The sequence below is a fragment of the Mustela nivalis genome, assembly GCF_964662115.1.
Source record: "Mustela nivalis genome assembly, chromosome: 6".
In the NCBI taxonomy this organism is placed as follows: domain Eukaryota; kingdom Metazoa; phylum Chordata; class Mammalia; order Carnivora; family Mustelidae; genus Mustela; species Mustela nivalis.
Window position 1 is genome coordinate 58172612 of NC_139025.1, and position 7483 is coordinate 58180094.

Sequence of the window (7483 nt, forward strand, 5' to 3'; positions counted from 1 at the left end):
GCTTCATCCCATTTTTTAAGCATCAAGACTTCATGTGACACTACAGTAATCCAAACTGCCACCCCATCTACACCCACTTTCTCAAAATGTACCTCTCCATCCTTCCCGTCCCCAGTTGTAACTACCAAGATTTCCCATTCCCTGGCAGCTTCTGATCTAAACAAAGGGAATAATTATTTTCTATTTTTAAGACGTGTTCTTATAAATTATTGATAGCGTTAAGGTTCCCATTTAATGAAATATCTAGCTCTCTATGACAAACGATGAAACTAGTGGTGTTCTTCTCCCAAGATCTTCTACCAAAAACTATATTAACAGATCCAGCTGTACTTAATATGAAGCAGAACACTACTATTCTGGTACCATCACCACCAACATATTTTAACTTTTATTTGAAAAGTAGGAACAAAAAAAGCAAAAATTACCCACAATCTAATAATTTTATGATTATATAAGAAATAAAAGCATTCCTTATCTAATCCAATCCCTAAAGTTAACTACTGTTAACAATTTGGAGTGTAGCCTTCTCAACTTTTCCAACATTCATACAAATATGTTTGCAACTATATATCTACATATAGCTACATATAGAAATGTAAGTACCCGGATTTTTACAATAATACACTTATACTTGCATTTATTTACTCACATTTATTTTCATATTGGTCTGAAAACTTTTTCATTCACTATATCTTGTATATATTACCCTTCCTATTTTTTTAAGTTTTTATATAAATTCTAGGTACTTATGACCCAGCAATTGCACTACTGGGTTTTTACCCTATAGATATAAAGGTAGTGATCCAAAGGGGCACATGCACCTGAACGTATATAGCAGCAATGTCCACAATAGTTAAACTATGGAAAGAGCCTAGATGTCCACCAACAGAGGAATGGATAAAGCAGATGTGATTGATATATATGATATTGATATATATGATGTATATGATGTATGATATATATTGATATATATGATGTGTGTATATATATGATATGTGTGTATATATATGATGTGTGTATATATATACAATATATATATATACAATCACATCTGCTTTATCCATTCCTCTGTTGGTATATATATATATATATATACACACATACACACACACACACACACACACACACACTGGAATACTATGCAGACACCAAAAACAAAACAAAATCTTGCAATTAAAATGATGTCGGTGGAACTAGAGGGTATTATGCTAAGCGAAATAAGTCAATCAGAGAAAGACTATTACCATATGATATCACTAATATGAGGAATTTGAGATACAAGACAGAGAATCATAGGGGAAGGGAGGGAAAAATGAAACAAGATGAAACCAGAGAGGGAGACAAACCATAAGATACTCTTAATCTCAGGAAACACATTAAGGGTTGCTGGAGGGGACAGGGGTGGGAGGAATGGGGTAATTGGGTGATGGACATTGGGGAGGGTATGTGCTATGGTGAGAAAAAAATAAATAATAAATTCCAGGTACTTAACATACAGTTCAGTATTAGTCTCAGGTGTACAATACAGGGATTCAACACTCCATACAACACCACGGTATGCCTCAAAACAAGGGATACCACTTCCTCATATCAGGGAGATCATATGAGGGTTGCTGGGGGGAGGGGGTTTGGGAGAAGGGGGTGGTATTATGGACATTGGGGAGGGTATGTGTTTTGGTGAGTGCTGTGAAGTGTGTAAACCTGGTGATTCACAGACCTGTACCCCTGGGGATAAAAATATTTGTTTATAAAAAAAAAATTTTTTTTTAATAAATAAATAAATAAAATCTTAAAAAAAAAAAAAAAAACAAGGGATACATGCACCCCCTATGTTTATAGCAGCATTCTCAACAACAGTCAAATTATGGAAAGCCCAAGTGTCCACTGACTGGTGAATGGATGAAGAAGTTGTAGTATATATATGCATATGCATATATATAAATATGGTGGAATATTACCTAGCCATAAAAAAGAATGAAACCTTGCCATTTGCAAGGACATGGATGGAGCTAGAGCTAAATCAAGGAAGACAAATAACATTTCATTTCAATCACATATGGGATTTTTTTTTATTTTTTATAAACATATATTTTTATCCCCAGGGGTACAGGTCTGTGAATCACCAGGTTTACATACTTCACAGCACTCACCAAAGCACATACCCTCCCCAATGTCCATAACCCCACCCCCCTTCTCCCCACCCCCCTCCCCACAGCAACCCTCTGTTTTGTGAGATTAAGAGTCACTTATGGTTTGTCTCCCTCCCAATCCCATCTTGTTTCATAAGAAACAAAACAAACAAGGAAGGGACAAAGGGAGAGAGAAAGGCAAACCAAAAAATAGACCCTTAACTATAGAAAACAAACTGATGGTTACCAAAAGGGAGGTGAGTGGAGCAATTGGAAATGGATGATGGGGATTAAGGAGTGTACTTGTGATGAGAACCCTTCATATTTATAAATCTACCCTTAAAAGAGCACTTAAGGATTTTTTCTAGGACATACTAAATACTCAATAAATCTTTGTTGTTTTATTACTATTCCCTTATTCTTCTAATATATGCATACTATTCCATCTTATGGATATACTTTCCCTTGAGAAACTTTTAAATTGTTTCCAATTTTTTTAGCTTTTGTAAAAGTGCTTCAGTGAGCATCTCTATCCTTTCTAGAAGATAGATTTTACGAACTGGAGTGGATGGCTTAAAGTATATAAACATTTAAAATTTTTAAAATACATGCCACAAAGGGTTGTGTTATCTTACCCAAAAAGATTGTACCATTCTACACTTCACCAACAGTGTATAGAAGTACCCATTTCCTCCATTCTTGTCAGCATCTTCTTTTTTCTTTCTATTTATTTACTTATTTATTTGAGATAGAGAGCATACACAGGAAAAGTGACAGGGGGAAGGGAGAGGGAAAGGGAGAAAATCTCAATTATATGCCACATTGACACAGAGCCTGACACAGGACTTGATCACACTATCCTGAGATCAAAACCTGAGCCAAAACCAAGAGTCAGACACATAACCTACTGAGCCACCTAGGTGCATGTCACTGTCTGTTCATATGTTCATTTGGCTGTGTGGGTATGTGTCTGTATAGACTTTCTTATTTCTTAATAGTTTATGGGATCACTCTGTATAATAGTTACATAAATTCTTTATATATTTTTATGTGTTACAAATATTTTACCCAAATGTCATTTGATTTCAATATTTTATGTTAATTTTTACCACAATTTTAAATTAATAATTAATAATAATAATCAAACATATTCATTTTTCACTATGGATTCTAATAAGAATTACTTAATAATTAATTAATTAATTAATTAATTGCCTTGACTTGCTTAGAAAATCCAGGATATAGGGCACCTGGGTGGCTCAGTAGGTTGGGCACTGGACTCTTGGTTTCAGCTCAGGTCATGATCTCAGGGTCATGGGATCAAGCCCCGTGAAAGTCCCCATGCTCAGCAAGGAGTCTGCTTGAGATCCTCTCTCTGCCTCTCCTTCTGCCCCTCCCCCTTACTCATGCCTACTCATGCTCTCTAAATAAATAAATAAATAAATTGATATGGTCCATATATACAATGGAGTATATATACCTCCATCAGGAAGGATGAATACCTAACTTTTGTATGAACATAGATGGAACTGGAGGAGATTTTGCTGAGTGAAATAAGTCAAGCAGAGAGTAAATTATCATATGGTTTCACTTACTTGTGGAGCATAAGGAATAACATGGAGGACATTGTGAGAAGGAGAGGAGAAGGGAGTTGGGGGAAATCGGAGTGGGAGACAAACCATGAGAGACTGTGGACTCTGAGAAACAAACTGAGGGTTTTGGACGGGAGGGGAGTTGGGGGTGGCTGGGCCTGGTCGTCGGCATTAAGGAGGTCATGTATTGCATGGAGCACTGGGTGTGGTGCATAAACAATGAATCTTAGAACACTGAAAAAATAAAATAAAATTTAAATAAATAAATAAATGGAAAAAAATCTTTAAGAAAAAAGAAAAGAAAACCCAAGATATGCTCAAGTGTTTCTGATCAGTAACATCAGAGTCATCTACATGGAGAGAAGCTATGTTTTGACAGAAAAAGCAGTCTATAATTGAGATCATTATCTCAAGACTCTCCTGTAAAATGTTTACATTGAAGTAATGGAGCAGTTACTACTAATAAAGCAACAACCATGGATTCTACACCAACCAAATAAAGAATAAATCCATCAACATAGTCACTAGTAATATATCCTTAACATACATGTGAATTAAAGAGCTAGAAGGAACTTGATATTGAGTATCATTTTACAGATAAGGAAACTGAGAAGCAGAAAAGTTATAATGTTCTATTCATGGTCATGGTGCACAAAATATGGAACTAAAGTAACATCATATGCTATAAAAACTAGGTTATATAATCCTACAAGAAAATAAGTTTCAAAATACAAAAGAAAAACTGAAACAATTTCTGATGGATAATATCCAGATTAAATATGATAAAAATGTACATTCAAATTTAATATTTTAGCAAGATCCATGCACACTAAAGATAGCAGAAAAATATTGAAGTAAAAAGACAAAATCATAAATAAAACAATAAAGCATGTGCCAATCTAGAAGTTTTTCCATATACTGTTCCTATTCACAAATATCTCTGGATTTTTCTCTTTCTGGCACATGGTAGGATTGTAATTCCTTCCCCACACCGACATCACATGTGGTCCCGAACTTGCTCTGGTGAACAAAATGTGAGCAGAAGCTCTATCTGTAAAGATTTATTCGCCACTACAAGATCACCAAGTTCTCCCCTCCCCTCTGCCACAGTGACAGACAATCCTCCAAATGGTGGCTACTCCATTAACATGTATCCAGGAATAAAGATGACACAGAGCAGAACCTCGAGAAGAACTACAGTGAACAAGTATTATAAGCGAGACATTCTGTTGTTTTAAGACCTTGATATTTGGGGATTCCTTGCTACTGCAGCAAAATGCAAACTAATTTATTCATAAATATTTACTGAGCACATTTTTTGAGCCAGACACTATGCCAGGTGGTAGAAATATAATAACATTCAGGAATAAGTTTCTGACCTTAAGCATCTAAAATTCCAGCAGGTGGGGGAAAAAAGGAGTAAAATGTACAACCATAACATAGTAAAACAAAGTGTTGTAGTTGGTGATTTGAAGGGTCAGATGGACCCCAATGTTTATAACAGCATTATAAACAATAGCTTAGGTCATGATATCAGGGTCTTGGGATTAAGCCCCATGTCATCAGACTCCCTGCTCATCAGGAAGTTTGCTTGTCTCCCTCTCCCTCTGCTTCTTCTGCTCTCACTCTCTCTCCCTTAAATAAATAATATTTAAAGAAAAAAGAATTAAATCTTGCCATTTGCTGCAACATGGATGGAGCCAGAGTGTATTATGCTAAGCCAAATAAGTCAGTCAAAGAAAGACAAATACCACATGATTTCACTCCTATGTGGAATTTAAGAAACAAAACAGATGAACATAGGTGGAAGCAGGGCAAAAGAGAGAGAGGGACAGAGGCAATCCATAAGAGACTACAGAGAACTACAGAGAAAAAACTGAGGGTTACTAGAGGGGAGGTGAAAGGGGCGTGGGCTCAATGGGTGATGGGTATTAAGGAGGGCACTTGTGATGAGCACTGGGTGTATATGTAAGTGATGAATCACTAAATTCTACTCCTGAAACCAATATTCATCTTTTGCTCCAGAAACCAGTATTACATTATATGTTAACCAATTATAATTTAAGTAAAAATTTGAAACAAAAAAATAAAAATAACAATAAAGCCGGCATTGCACAATATAAGAAAAAGTCCTGTAGTTGGGCCAAGCACTAAGTGCACTAAGTGCAGAGGAGACCAAAATATGGGCATAAGGTCATGCCTCCTTAAGGAAGTTACTTCTAAGTCGAGAAATAAAGGACAAGTGGAAATTCTTTTTTCAAAATAACTGCTACCTCTTCACATTCAGCCAAAGTATGGAAAATGTAATGCTATTTTAGAAAAAGAGAATAGTATATATAAATAAAGTGACAATAAGGAAACAACCTGTACTCTTCAACTGGCCAAAATTAAAGAGACACTGCAGAGACTTGCCAAAGTATACTTACTAGTTTATTATGACTGCCATAACAAAGTACACAGACTGGGTGGCTTAGTATATGTGCTGCTGAAGCGAGCACCAGACTAGGTGGCTTAAACAACAAAAATTTATTTCCTGACAGTTCTGGAGGCTAGAAGTCTAATATCAAGGTGTAAGCAGGGTTCGCTTCTTCTGAGGGCCTCTCCTTGGTTGTAGATGGCCATCTTCTCCCTGTGTCTTCACATAGACGTCTCTCTATATGTGCCTGGGTCCTAATTTCCTCTTCTTATAAGACACCAGACATATTAGATTAAGGCCCACCCTAATAACCTCATCTAACCTTAATTACCTTTTAAGGAGTATATCTTCAAATCTAACCACATTCTGCAGTATGCAGGATTAGGACTTCAACATATGAATTTGGGAAGGGAATACAATTTAGCCCATACTCCAAGGTTTGGTGTTTAAGTCAGTTCTGGCTGCTATAATAAAATACCACAGAGTTAGGTGGCTTAAACAACAAACAAATCTTGGCTAGACATCCAAGATCAGGGTCCATGGTCAGGTTCTGGTGAGAGCCCACTTTCTGGGCTTATACATGACCTCTTTCTTGCTGTATCCTCACATAGCTGAGAAATTCTCTCTCTGGTGTCTCTTCTTATAAATGCACTAATCCCATTCACAAGGGCTCAATGCTCATGACCTAATTACCTCCCAAAGGCCCCACCTCCAAATACTACCACACTGGTGATTAGGGCTTCAATATATTAATTTTGGGAAAACACAAATATTCAGTCCACAGAAGTCCATAACTAACTGAATGGAGGATAGTAAAGAAGGAAAGCAGGATATAATCACACCAAAGTTGATCCTGGGCAGTTAGAATGGTTACCTATTTAGTTAGGAAGAGGAACTCTTTATTTTCAACCTACAAAATGTCAGTTGAGAGTAGGACATTTAAACAGAGATATCCTGGAGGCAGAGAGGGTGCAAAGTCTAAGATGAAAATAATCCTAAATGGAGGCCATTTATTTTAGAATGAATAAAAATTTTAAGTGTTAGTTAATATCCCAAGGGAAGTAAAATAGTAGACCCTTAGACCCTTAGAAGATAGCTTGTATATATGTATATATCTTGAACTGCACACAAATACTAAATACCATAGTTGAGAAGAAACAAAATCAATTTATGATCAACAATTTTCTTAGATACTAATCAGTATTAAAAGTAAGTCTGCAATGAAAAAAAATGAGCAGGGCAGCTAGAAACCATGGAGATGATTATTTTTTGATAACTACAAATTTCAAAGTTCAAGTCTCACATGAAAATGATAACTAAACTAGATTATCTTTCAAATAAACTCA